Source organism: Prionailurus viverrinus, chromosome B4 (genome assembly GCF_022837055.1).
Source record: "Prionailurus viverrinus isolate Anna chromosome B4, UM_Priviv_1.0, whole genome shotgun sequence".
Taxonomy (NCBI): Eukaryota; Metazoa; Chordata; class Mammalia; order Carnivora; family Felidae; genus Prionailurus; species Prionailurus viverrinus.
Window position 1 is genome coordinate 23487142 of NC_062567.1, and position 12183 is coordinate 23499324.

Sequence of the window (12183 nt, forward strand, 5' to 3'; positions counted from 1 at the left end):
TTTGCTTCAAAGAGGCACTATTGGCTGAAATGGCAACTGTTCTAAATACATACCAAATATTCTAACATAAGCATTAATCTCATTAGTTGTTGCCCGTGGCATCATGAAGTGGAAATATTTGGTTTCGAATGAATCATATACGTTACATTTTTCTATATGTATGTAAATCTAATTATTAGACAAAGATCTATAAAATGTTCAGGAAACCATTTTGGGGGAACGATATAAGGCAAAACTTTAAACGTTACACTGACATTGTTTTCCCATAAACACACACACACACACACACACACACACACACACAACTTTAGGCTTGGTAACATAATACCTGTATCTCCAGAATGGATTGTTCATATTTTAGGATAGGGAGGAATTTGATCTACACTAAAAGAAAGGCCAACCACCTTTATATGATTCTAGAAATCATATAAATAGATTGTTGCTAATGGTTGGCTTAAGTTTTGTTTGTTTGTTTCAATTTTAATAAGTACTGCCCCTCCACATCAAAACTTAATTACAACAGCCTGAGTCATATGGTAGAAACCAAAACCACTCTTTGTATGTCTGAGTCTCCGATAATAAAAGCAAGGTCATGTTCTTGGAGGTGGGCAGCAGGGGAGGCTCTCCACTCTTGGAGGTACAATTTGATTTGAGAATCCCTCTTCTAATCCCCAGAAGGTCCCTCTTTTTCCTTGGGGATTTTTCTGTACTTGCTCCCAACATTTCCATATCAAGGAATATGTGGGATTTCCTTACAGATCTTCATATTAAAGTGAAGCATCAGGCAAATTGTTACCGTGTAATCCTGCCTCTGCTTTGCTCACCAGAACTGCAGTAGAAACACTCAGAATTTTCTGCTTTGTCCTTATCCATTTTGTTTCTCTAGGATGCTATAGAAAGTTTTTTTTGTTTGTTTTTGTTTTTGTTTTTGTTTTTGTTTTTTGTTTTTTGTTTTGGCCTGAAGTTAGGATATACTGCTGCCAGGAAAGAAATGACCTTTTCATTATTCGCAATTTTGTAGCCAGGGTGCTGATTTAGCCCCCTGCAAAATATAACTTCTGTGTTCTGTTTTCCCATTCCATTTGCTCCTGCCTCACTTGTAGCCATTTGCTACTTCATATTTATAGTTATTTGTTATTTTGCCTTCTTTCTCTGCTCTGTCTTCACATCCTCAAGATAATAGAATTGCTTATTTGGCTTCAGATCGCCCATAGTATGACTGCAGTTCTCTGAACATAGTAAATACGCGACACGTTTTGTGGCACCCAAGAATGCATTCAAACTTGTTGCCTGATATTATTAGGCTCTCTTTCTTTTTAGCAGATTTAAAAAGGTCACTATATCTCCATGCCTTATCATATCTAAAAAAAAGGTACACTTACAGTCAGTCCATTCATCGAAAGAGGCCCCTTTTCCTCTGGGCTTGGTGTCCAGAGGATGACAGCAAATATCCCTTCTCTGTTCTGGTTATGTTCTCTATCTTTCATTCTGGACATCATTCCCTTTGGACTGACATTTACAAATCCCTTCTTCCCTCAGTTCCTGCCCTTGGGTTCCAGGAGGCACAGCAGAAGGATTCCGGGAGTTGGAAACCATGGGAGAAACTTTCAAAATGCAACATGGGCAGAGCCTTCTGGGTCATTGGAAAGTGGGGTGGGGGCTGGGGTAATTTGGGGAGGGGGAAGGGCTTGAATAGAAATGTAAAGCACTTAGCCTGCCTCTGCAAATCCGTGAGCTCTCCATAAATGTTACTTCTTAATCTGTTTTGTCACAAATCAATGAAAAAAAGATATATCAGAAAAGGATCAATAACAATACTTCTAACTTCTGATCTATACTTTAGCTTTCCATTCAGTCAGGATTATCAAAACTCAAAGGATTCGATAAAACTGTTTTGTGATCTGCATGGCTTCCTAAAGGAACAGGGAGCTTAAAAGTTCAGTTTATATTGGACTTTTTATAATGCTGATACACTGACTTGCAAAACCTATGTTGGAACATTCAAAAAGAAACTCACACATTTCCCGTCAAGGTAAGGGAAAATGGTGTTATTTTTGTATTTCCCCTTCAGTGGATGTAACTTAGTTTTAAAAAGCTCACAACTTTACAACATATTCAGAAGACTGAGGGTAAAGGAATCCGTTTCTGTCCGTGGTTTCTTACACCCTGCTCCTTTCGGGTCACAAACTATGTCTTACTACGGTTAAGTAAGTGAGTGAGTGAGTAAGTACGTAAAGTTAGCATTAGGAGAAATAGAACATCTCTCCAGAAATCTTTTCATATCCTAGATTCTGAGTTCCTGGGCCCAGAATCTCATCTGGCATATTTGACGACTTGAGGAAACCCTTAAGCCCAGAAGAAATGAGAGTGGAGCCTTTGGGATTTAAAAGATAGGTTGAAAGATATTTTGGAGGAGATTAAGCCCGCTTCTGGTCACTAAAATTTCTTAGGCATTTTCAGATCTCTAGGACAACTGAGGTATTTTCTTTCCCCAGTCATTAAAGTTTGTTTGTTTGTTTGTTTGTTTGTTTAGTCTCTACACCCAACATGGGGCTTGAACTCGTGGCCCTGAGATCAAGAGTCACATGCTTCTCCGACCGAGCCAGCCAGGTGCCCTCTTCTTTCTGCAGGTGCGATTTCAGATTGCATACAGACATCCCAGCTAGTGTTTCACAGAAGAGGACATGTCTCAGTTTCACGGTTCAGCGATGGAAAGGGTCACATCCCAGAGGAAAAACAGCGTCTTCCACTGGAACGCCGTGTCGCGCTTCAGCTCCTCGGGGTTCTCTGTGGCACCGGGCGCTGGGCACCTTTTTCTCCTCCAGCCTTTCTTCCCTCTTGGCTTTTGTGACATTGGTTTCTCCTGACTCTATTCGGATGTCTTAAGTTTCCATCTCAGTCTCCTTCCTTGGGCCTGTTCTTTTCATCTCTGAAATTGGTTAATTAACCCATTTAGTCATTGTCATGGGACTGAATCATGAATCCGCACCCCCCCCCCCCCCAATTCATAGGTTGCCATCCTAACCCCTGGTGCCTCCGAATGTGACTGTATTTGGAGATGGGGTCTTTAAAGGAGGTAGTTAAGTTGAAATGAGGTCATTAGGGTGGGTCCTAATCCACATGACTGGGGTGTTTATTAGAAGAGGCGGTGGGAACACAGACGCACACAGAGGGAAGACCGTGTGAGGACACGGAGAGAAGGTGGCCGTCTACAAGCCAACGAGAGAGGCCTCAGAAGAAACCAGCCCTTGCAACACCTTGATCTTGAACTTCTAACCTCCAGCACTATGGGAAAATCAATTTCTGATGTTTAATCCACTCCATCTGTGGTTCTTTGTGATGGCTGCCCTAGCAAACTAAACAGCCATTCATCTGATAAATATTTAGAAGGCCCTGCCGAAAGGACCCGTGAGACAGGGTTCATGGACAAAATAAACTTGTTGTTTCCTGGGAGAAGACAGATGTGTAAGGATGGAGCATAATTCAAGGATATGTGCTCTGGAAGCACAGAGAAAGAAATGCTGCTATATCCTCCCAGCTGCTCTAGGCAAACTTTTATGGGCATGACTCCCCTGTCGTGATTACATCTCACATTCGGTTGATCAGGAAATAGGTTTGGCTCAAACGGCTTAAAAACCTCTCCTGAATGTAGCGACTTCTTCCCCATCGTCTCTTGCCTGGACTGGAGCAAGCGTCCTGACTGTCGCCCTGCGTCTACATCCCTCAGCCCCTCCTCAGCACGGCACCACTGGGGACTTTCAAGTTCAAGTCCAGTCATGTCACATCTCTACTGAAAGCAGGGTACCCGCTTCCGTTTCACTCACACTAGAAGCTGTGGGCCTATGATCTCACAGTTCCTGGGTTCGAGCCCCGCGTCGGGCTCTGTGCTGACAGCTCGGAGCCTGGAGCCTGCTTCAGATTCTGTGTCTCCCCCTCTCTCTGCTCCCCCCCATCCCCCCCACCCCCGCCGCTCGCATTCTGTCTCTCAAAAATAAATAAACATTATAAAAAAAATAAGAAAAAAAGAAGCTGTGGGTCCACCTGCTTCCCACCCCCCAACTCTGTGCTTATCCTTAACACCCCAGCCCTACTCCTGCCTGTGGGCCTTTTCTTTAGCTGTTTCTTCTGCCTGGAATTCTCCCAATTTCAAATGTATCTGACCAATGCCCTCATTTCCTAAGTCTTTGCTCATGTGTCACCTTCTTAGCAAGGCTCGTCCTGAGCACCTGATTTCATTTGACAACCTGACCCCCTTGCCCACTGGTCCTGCTCCCCTCGGTAACCCCATTGTCCCATCATTTGTTTTTCTTTTTCCGGGGCACTGAAAATCCAACATGCTGTATATTTTACGCATTTATGGTCAGTCTTCTTCCTCGCCACCACTTGAGAATATAGACCCCAGAGGGCAGAAGCTCGGGGATGCCTGTTTTCTTCACGGAGACATCACAAACACCTAGAACGAGAGTGGGCATGCGGACGGGGCTGGATCCGTACCGTGACTTTTGTGACTAGAAAGCCGGATCCCACGCGTTCAGGGGGAAACATGCAGAGGGAAGCCAACCTACAAAGATCTGGAAGCCCCCGCGGCCGCGAGTGGTGAGTGGGGAGCAGTGAGAGAGGCTGGCGGGCAGGGCCAGGCTCCTGAAGGAGCTCAGGGCAAGACGGGGGATTTGGATTCCATCTTGTTGGCAAGAAGAGTCTTCGGAGGATGTTTCTTCAGGTGCGCAACAGGGATAGATCAGCAGGTTGGGGTGACTACCCTGGAGGCAGAGGAATGAGAGAAAGCAGGAAGGCCGGGTAGGAGGCTGTTGGCGGAATTCAGGCGAACAAAAAGGAGGCCGTGGGATGGAGCTCATGTTCTTGGATGCTGCTTTCAAAGGTAACGTTTGAAACCCAGGCTGGCAGGGCCCTTCCTGAGCCCTAACCCCTTCTGTGGTTTCCCTTGACCCCACAGGGTGATTTCAGTCTCTTTAGCACAGCCTTCACCACTTGGTATCTCCTTGGATCTCCTCTTCCTAGGCCCTGGGATCCAGGAAATACATCAAATCAGACCAACCAACAAAAAAGCCTCAACAAGCATTTATCGAGAACTCGTCTAGTCCAAGTGACGTGTTGACATTTTTATAGTTATCTCGCTTAATTTCACAAAGCACCCCACTGAGCCAGGGACTCTTACTGTCATTGTCTCTGCAGGAGATCTGTACGGCAGGGACAGTCTCCTTACAGAGAGGTTAAGGAATGTGCCCGTGGTCCCGAAGTTGGTCAGCGGCAGAACTCAAATTCATAGGTTTGTTTGATACTATATCCTCGTAATTCTCAGAAAGTACGGAATTACTTCACACCTCTGATGCTTGTATTTACTCTTTTATTCTTTTTCATGTTTTTAAAAAAAATTTTAATGTTTATTTATTCTGAGAGAGAGAGAGAGAGAGAGAGAGAGAGAGCAAGCGAGCAGGGGAGCAGCAGAGAGAGGGAGACAGAATCCCAAGAGCTGTGCTATCAGTGTGGAGTCTGATGGGAGGCTCAAACTCACGAACCGTGAGATCATGACATGAGCCAAAATCAAGAGTTGGATGCTTAACCAACTAGGCCACCAAGGCACCCTGCTTTTATTCTTTTTTCTAAATTTATTTATTTATTTATTTATTTATTTATTTATTTATGTGTTTATTTTGAGGGGTGAGGAGGGGCAGAAAGAGAGGGAGGGAGAGAATCCCAAGCAGCCTCCACGCTGTCAGCATAGAGCCCGATGTAAGGCTCAATCTCACAAACCAGGAGATCATGAGCTGAAATCAAGAGTCAGATGCTCAACGGACTGAACCACCCAGGCACCCCTACCCTTTTGTTCTTATCACACTCAACTTAGTAGATTTATGTACATATCTACCTTTTCCTTCTGGATTGTGAATTCCTTGAGACCTAAGATGTGTCTTATTCATAGGGTGACCATATATCCCAGCTTCCCCAGGACGGTCCTGGCTTACACCGGTTGTCCCAGCATGGCTGTTAAGTTCCTTCTTCCACTTAAAAGTTCCCTGGTTTGATGATGAATTATATGGCTGCCTACTTACTCATCTTTGTTCTCTCAGAGCAGGCATAGTTCCTGGTATACAGTAGGTGCTCAATATGTGTCTTTGACTGAAGATGATGAGCTCTTTTATTCTGTGAAGATGGTGTAGGGACCATATTATCGTTTTAGTTATTGGGATATGAACAGGAAAAGATGAGGATATGCTGATTGCTTTATTGCTCAAATCAGAACCTCACCAGGTAGTCCCTTGGCCAAGTGGCAGCCATGGAGGCAGGATGCTGGATCTCTCTTGAAGAAAGAACCTGTGGGGGCACCTGGGTAGCCCAGTCGGCTAAGTATCCGACTTTGGCCCAGGTCATAACCTCACAGTTTGTGGGTTTGAGCCCCCCATCAGACCCTCTGCTGCTAACACCTAGCCTCCTTTGGATTCTCTGTCTCCCTCTCTCTTTGCCCACCCCCCTCCTCGTTCAATCACTGTCTCTCAAATAAATAGGCATTAAAAACATTAAAAAAAAAACCAAAAGAAAGAACCTGTGATCCATTGCAAAGAGCTGTTAGAGCCTCCAACATTCTCTGCTTTCAAGCCACAACCATGCATTCCCTGGGCAGCCACCAGCCAGAGATGGAACATGGTGGGGACTCTGGGCCCTGGCCCTGGGTATCTGATGAGGCCGAGACTCTATGAGCTCTGCACTGTGGACACCCCAGTCCTGCTCTTCTTTCCTCCCACAGGTGTAAGATCCGCATCTTGGCCCGGGGACTTCTGCTGCCTAAGTCTGATCACACCCTGTACCTTCCACAGGTGTTCACCAAACACGCCTCCTGTACTTTTCCCTTCCTACTGTCCGCTTTCTTGAAGGACCCAATCTGATACAGCTGGCACTAGGCACGGACCAGGAGAGAGGTGGCGGGATGGTATTCAGGATCAAGTCACTTACTCGACTGGCAACGAAGACTCCATCCCAGTGATGCACGGAGCATGGATGATCTCTGGCACAAGGGGGTGATTCAATCACTAAAACTTTCATGAGGTCCCTTGGGAGAATATTCTAGCAGAGGGAGTGGCCTTGGCTGGAGAAAGATGCAGGCATCTGAGAGGTCGGAGATGCAGGGTGTTCAAGGACCATGGAATCGGCTGGCTGTTGCTAAGTTGCATCGATGCCCTACAGAGGGCTAAGGTGAAACTGTAGAGAGTTAGGACATAATTGAAAACCAAGTATGAATGCCAGAGGGCCTCTGGGAGAAGTCTGATCCTACAGTCAAGGTAGAAAAAGCAGAAGACCAAACTTAGGACTTAATGGACTTGCCTCGGTTCAAAGACAATTGAACCATTATGCCAAGGTCGGGGCCCTGGCTGGGAGAATGTGGGGCCCTTACACACGACATGGGGACATCTGGGTGCATGCCTCCAAGTATTTTGGCTCCTCCAGTGCCTCTGAACCCTCGGAGCCTGCAGAGGTGGTTCACTCTTTCCTATCACAAGTTAGGATGTCCCCTGTGTGGGATGACACCACAGAGTCCCGTCCCCACAAGGCAAGAAGGGCCTCCTTAGCATCCCCACCTCCTGGTAAGTTAGAGAGAGAATATACCCCTTTCCCCCCAATGGCAAGAAGTCATCAACTTCCTCTGTCAGCATTTGGGATTGGATTTTGAGGATGCTTTTCAAGGTAGCTAAAACACGAGACTGGACAGGAGAGAGTTTATGGATTTCGAGGCATTTTCTCAGGATATGGGACTTAACACCCTGGCCAAGCGCCCAGGGGACGGAGCAGACTTGCTGTTTGGCTGGTTCCTGAAAGACTAAAGACAGGCCCATACGGAGCAGCATTGGAAAGTCTAAGATGTCATGGCAGAGAGTATAGAGAAGGGTTAAAAAGCTTAGGGAAGTAGATATGCTGGAGAAGATAGATTATGTCAACCAGAAAGCCCACTGGAAGACTACGATGCCGGGCCGTTGGGAAATTTGGTGGTGGCTCCTTTCTGCCTGGCAGTGGGAAGGGCTGTCACCGAGCTGAGTCCATGGACAGTAAGTGATGAGGGGGTAAAAAAGATGGACCCCTAGTGAGAATACTTCTTACTATATAGAATCAAAAGAAAGCACGCAGGGATGCCTAGGAGGCTGAGCATGGTTGCTCTGTCAAACACTTGCCATTCCTTATCTAGTTTTGGAACTCTAGGTAGACCTGGAACCTACCAGTTGAACCCACCAGGTTTCTCGGAGGAAGGACCCAGAAATACCACAGCAGGTCTATAATAGAAGGAGCTCACAGCCCTTCCCCCAGAGACCATTTCTTCAAGTAGCTGACTCTACTTGGGAGAAAAATTCCTAAACATTTTGAGGATGATTACACACAGATTCTGAGCAGGCCTTGCTACCTTGGAGGCATTAAGTATCATTACAACCCCGGGGCCAGAAAGGTGGCGGAGGGGATCGAGGTAATAAATGGAGTTCTGGCCAAAGTCCAGCTTACAGTGGCTCACGGACCTCCTGCCCTGTGATCATTTGTCCAGGACCTGAATATACAATTGGTTTTGATATACTTGGCAGTTTGAATCATCCTGCCACTGGGTCTTTGGCTAAACTTTGGTCATAGTGGGGGAGGTCAAGCCGAAGCTGCTGAAATTGTTTGTTTTGGCCAAAATAGTGAAAATAAAACAATACTGCATCCGGACGTTATGTTACGTTATATTAACGACTTCTTTTATTTCCTGTGTTCTGATACTTTGACCTCTTGGGGCCTTGCGGGAACCAGGGGGGACGGTCCCTCTCCTCTCAGGGCTAGCCAAGTCCTAGAGAGAGTAAACAACTTGTCTATGAGAGTTTTTCAAGTGGAAACCAACCAATCTGCAACTCACCACCCAACCATCTCCTTTATCAGGCTGTCACACTCCAGGCCATTATCCACCTGCCACAATTATCCAGGGCCAGGTACTGCACCACTAGGGACAGCCCTTACACTCCGAACCCACTGAAATTATTCAAACTAGTCAATCCTAAACCTGCTTTCCCTGCCTTACCCATTCCTTCTCATGGAAACGAAAATAAAGGCTCTTGTCCACAGTTATCCTGTCTCTCTGCCTTCTGACTGACCACAGAGGGGCTTCTCCATGTGGTCTCCTGTGGTGGGTTGTGTTCATGTGTCCATTTCCCAGAGGGACTGAGTGACAAGCTATTTTTAATGGCAATTGTCTTTTGATCTGTTGGCCTTTAACACATTGTATTTTAAATGTTTATTTATTTTTGAGAGAGAGAGAGAGAGAGAGAGAGAGAGAATGAGTGTGAGACGGACAGAGAGAGAAATGGGCTCCCCACTGACAGCAGAGAGCCCGATGCGGGACTCGAACTCATGGGCAGTGAGATCATGACCTGAGCTTAACCAACTGAGCCACCGAGGTGCCCCTAACACATCGTGTTTTAAAACAAAGTGGAAGGATAATGGGGGTTAACGTCACTTGTGAGGATCTCAGTGACATAGGGGTGGTAGGTGCCATTATATCTCCATTTATTACACTCACTTGACCACTGCAGAAACTGGCTGGATGCTGAAGAGTGATTATAAATTGCCAATGGATCCTGAAGAGTGATTATAAATTGCCAAATGTTCAACCAAGTAGAAGTGATCACAGCTGTGTGTCTGGTGGAATATTTCTATCACAGCAGACTAATGTGGCCTCAGAGACCTCATGTGCAGCCATTGATTTGACAAATGCCGTCTTTTCTATCCCAATCAAAAAGAGGATCAGAAAGAGGTAATAATCATACGGAACAGCTAACAATACACAGTGACTATTTTGCCCTCAGTCTATGTTAACTGTACCACATTCCTTGTCGTAATATTGTCTGAGACTGGGGCCACGTAGTTATCCTTGATAACAACATAGTAACCCATGACATCAAAACTAGCAAGCTGACTAGGCGAAATAAACAGCAGGTGGCTAGAAACATGTGTTCCAAAGGTTGGGAGATAAATGTTTGAAGAGTCAAGGGCCTGCCATGTTAGGAAAGTTTTTAACTATTCAGTGGTCAGACACATGCGCTCTCTACCGCCCCCTCCACACACACACACACACACACACACACACACACATGTATATATAAACAAACTCTCTATATGTGTTCTCTCTATATATTCATACTGGTTCTGCTTTTTTCCGGAGAGCTCTGACTAACACAGGGCCTATAAGACCAACTGAAGGAAGAGGAAGAAATTCAAGCTTACTTTTTAGATGGATTGGCTACTGTGTGTGGAAGAAGTGTTCCAAGGTGAAACTCATGAGCAAAGATCTAGAAAGACAAAGACTGGGAAATCAGAGGCAAAGAAGTCTGGAGCTAAAGGCATACAGGCAGACATAGGGAAGTAAGCATAAAGTCTGCAGTTTGGTACCACATGTTAATGGCCACTAGAAAGCATGCACCATGAAAGAGACACGGAACCTAGTGGACCAAATGATGTGGCCAATGGACATTAGCCTGTCTTTGTAATCAGCCACACTAGAACTGGCATGATGGGCACGTGGATGAAATGGCCACGGTGGCAGAGATGGAAGATGCACATAGGCCCGCCATCATGGATTCCCACTTACCAAGACTGATCTAGCTATTGCTGTCTCTTCCAGCAACAGAGACTGCTGCTGAGCCCCTAGTATGGCACAATTACTTGAGAAGACCAACCAGCTTTGGTGGCAAATCGACTCCATTAGCCTCCTTCTTTCCTGGAAGGGTTAATGATTTGTTATCATAAGAATAGATACATATTTCACGTATGCGGTTGCTTTTCTTGTTCATAAAATTTCAGCCAGCACCGGTGTCTGGTGGCTTATGAGAAGGCTGGTCTATAAGCACAGAATCCCACACAACATAACATCTATCTGGGAACACCTTCACAGCAAAAGAGGTGCAAGAATGGGTCCATAGTGAGGGATCCAATGGTTTTATGATATGCCACACTGTCCAGAAGCTGCTCACTGGGGCCCCAGCTTGGAGGCCATGCTCTGGGAGAGTGGCATGCATTCCTTACAGACAATGTCGAGACCTACTGATTTAGAGGCCTCTTTCTGGCATTGTGTCCCCAGAACCAAAGGGGGGTAGCAGAACTGACCCTACTTGTTATCATTGACAATGACCCAGGGAGATACTTTGTGTTTCTTATCCCCAGAAATCTGGACCCCTCAGGGTTATAGGTTCCTTGCTAGGGGAACCTAGCAAGGTTATGAACTACAAGTTATGAGCTACAAGTTATGGCTTTTAAGCTACAAGTTATGGCTTCTGCCCGGACAAGAAAAAGAGTCACCATCTTGGTAGGGATAATTGAGTCTGATCAGAAGAAAGACGTAGGGCTGCTGGTGCCCAGTGGAGGCAGAGGAATTACGTGTAGAACTCAGGTGAATGACTCAGGTTCCTCTTTGTCCATCTGAAGGGACAAGTGCCGTAATCCCAGCCTGAGAAGCCTGTGGCCACCAAGCACCCCTCAGGAAACGAGAGTTTGGGTTGTACCACCGGCAAAGCCACCAACATCAGTGGAGGTAATAGCTGAGGGTGAGGAGGAATTCAAATGGGTGATGAAAGGGAGAAAAGAGGAGCACTAGGGGCAGTCCTGAGGCCAACTGCAGGAACAGGGGCTGCAGTTTATCCCCCTAACTCCCCCTCTTATGTTTTCCCCCAGAAAGAGAGCCCCGTGGGATTTTTGGAGGAGCTGCTCCAAAAACACATATGGATCTGTTCCAAAAACATGCTCAAAACTTACGAGGCATAGGGGTGGACTGTAGCCGGCGCTGGAGTGTGCTGTTCAGGTCTACATTCAAGAAAGAACACCCTGGGCAGCAGGAATGCAGTCAATGAGACCCCCCCCCCCCCCCCCGCCCCAGCTCCAACATCTTTAGGATCTGCCTCAGCTTCTGAACCAACACTACGCACTCCCTGGGCAGATCCCAGCCCCTGACCGGGCACCGTGGTCATAGCTGTCCAACACGGGACTCCTCCAATAGGTAATCTTTGCTCCAGAGCTCCCCATCAGGTTGGCCAAATCTTTGTCAGGCCCGTGATCTGAGGCTCTCTCTGCTCTATCTTGTTGCCTCCCCCCCGCTCCCCTTTTACAGGTGTCAGATCTGAAGCATGGGCTGAACCCCCGGCCATCTGCATTCTTCGCTCCTCT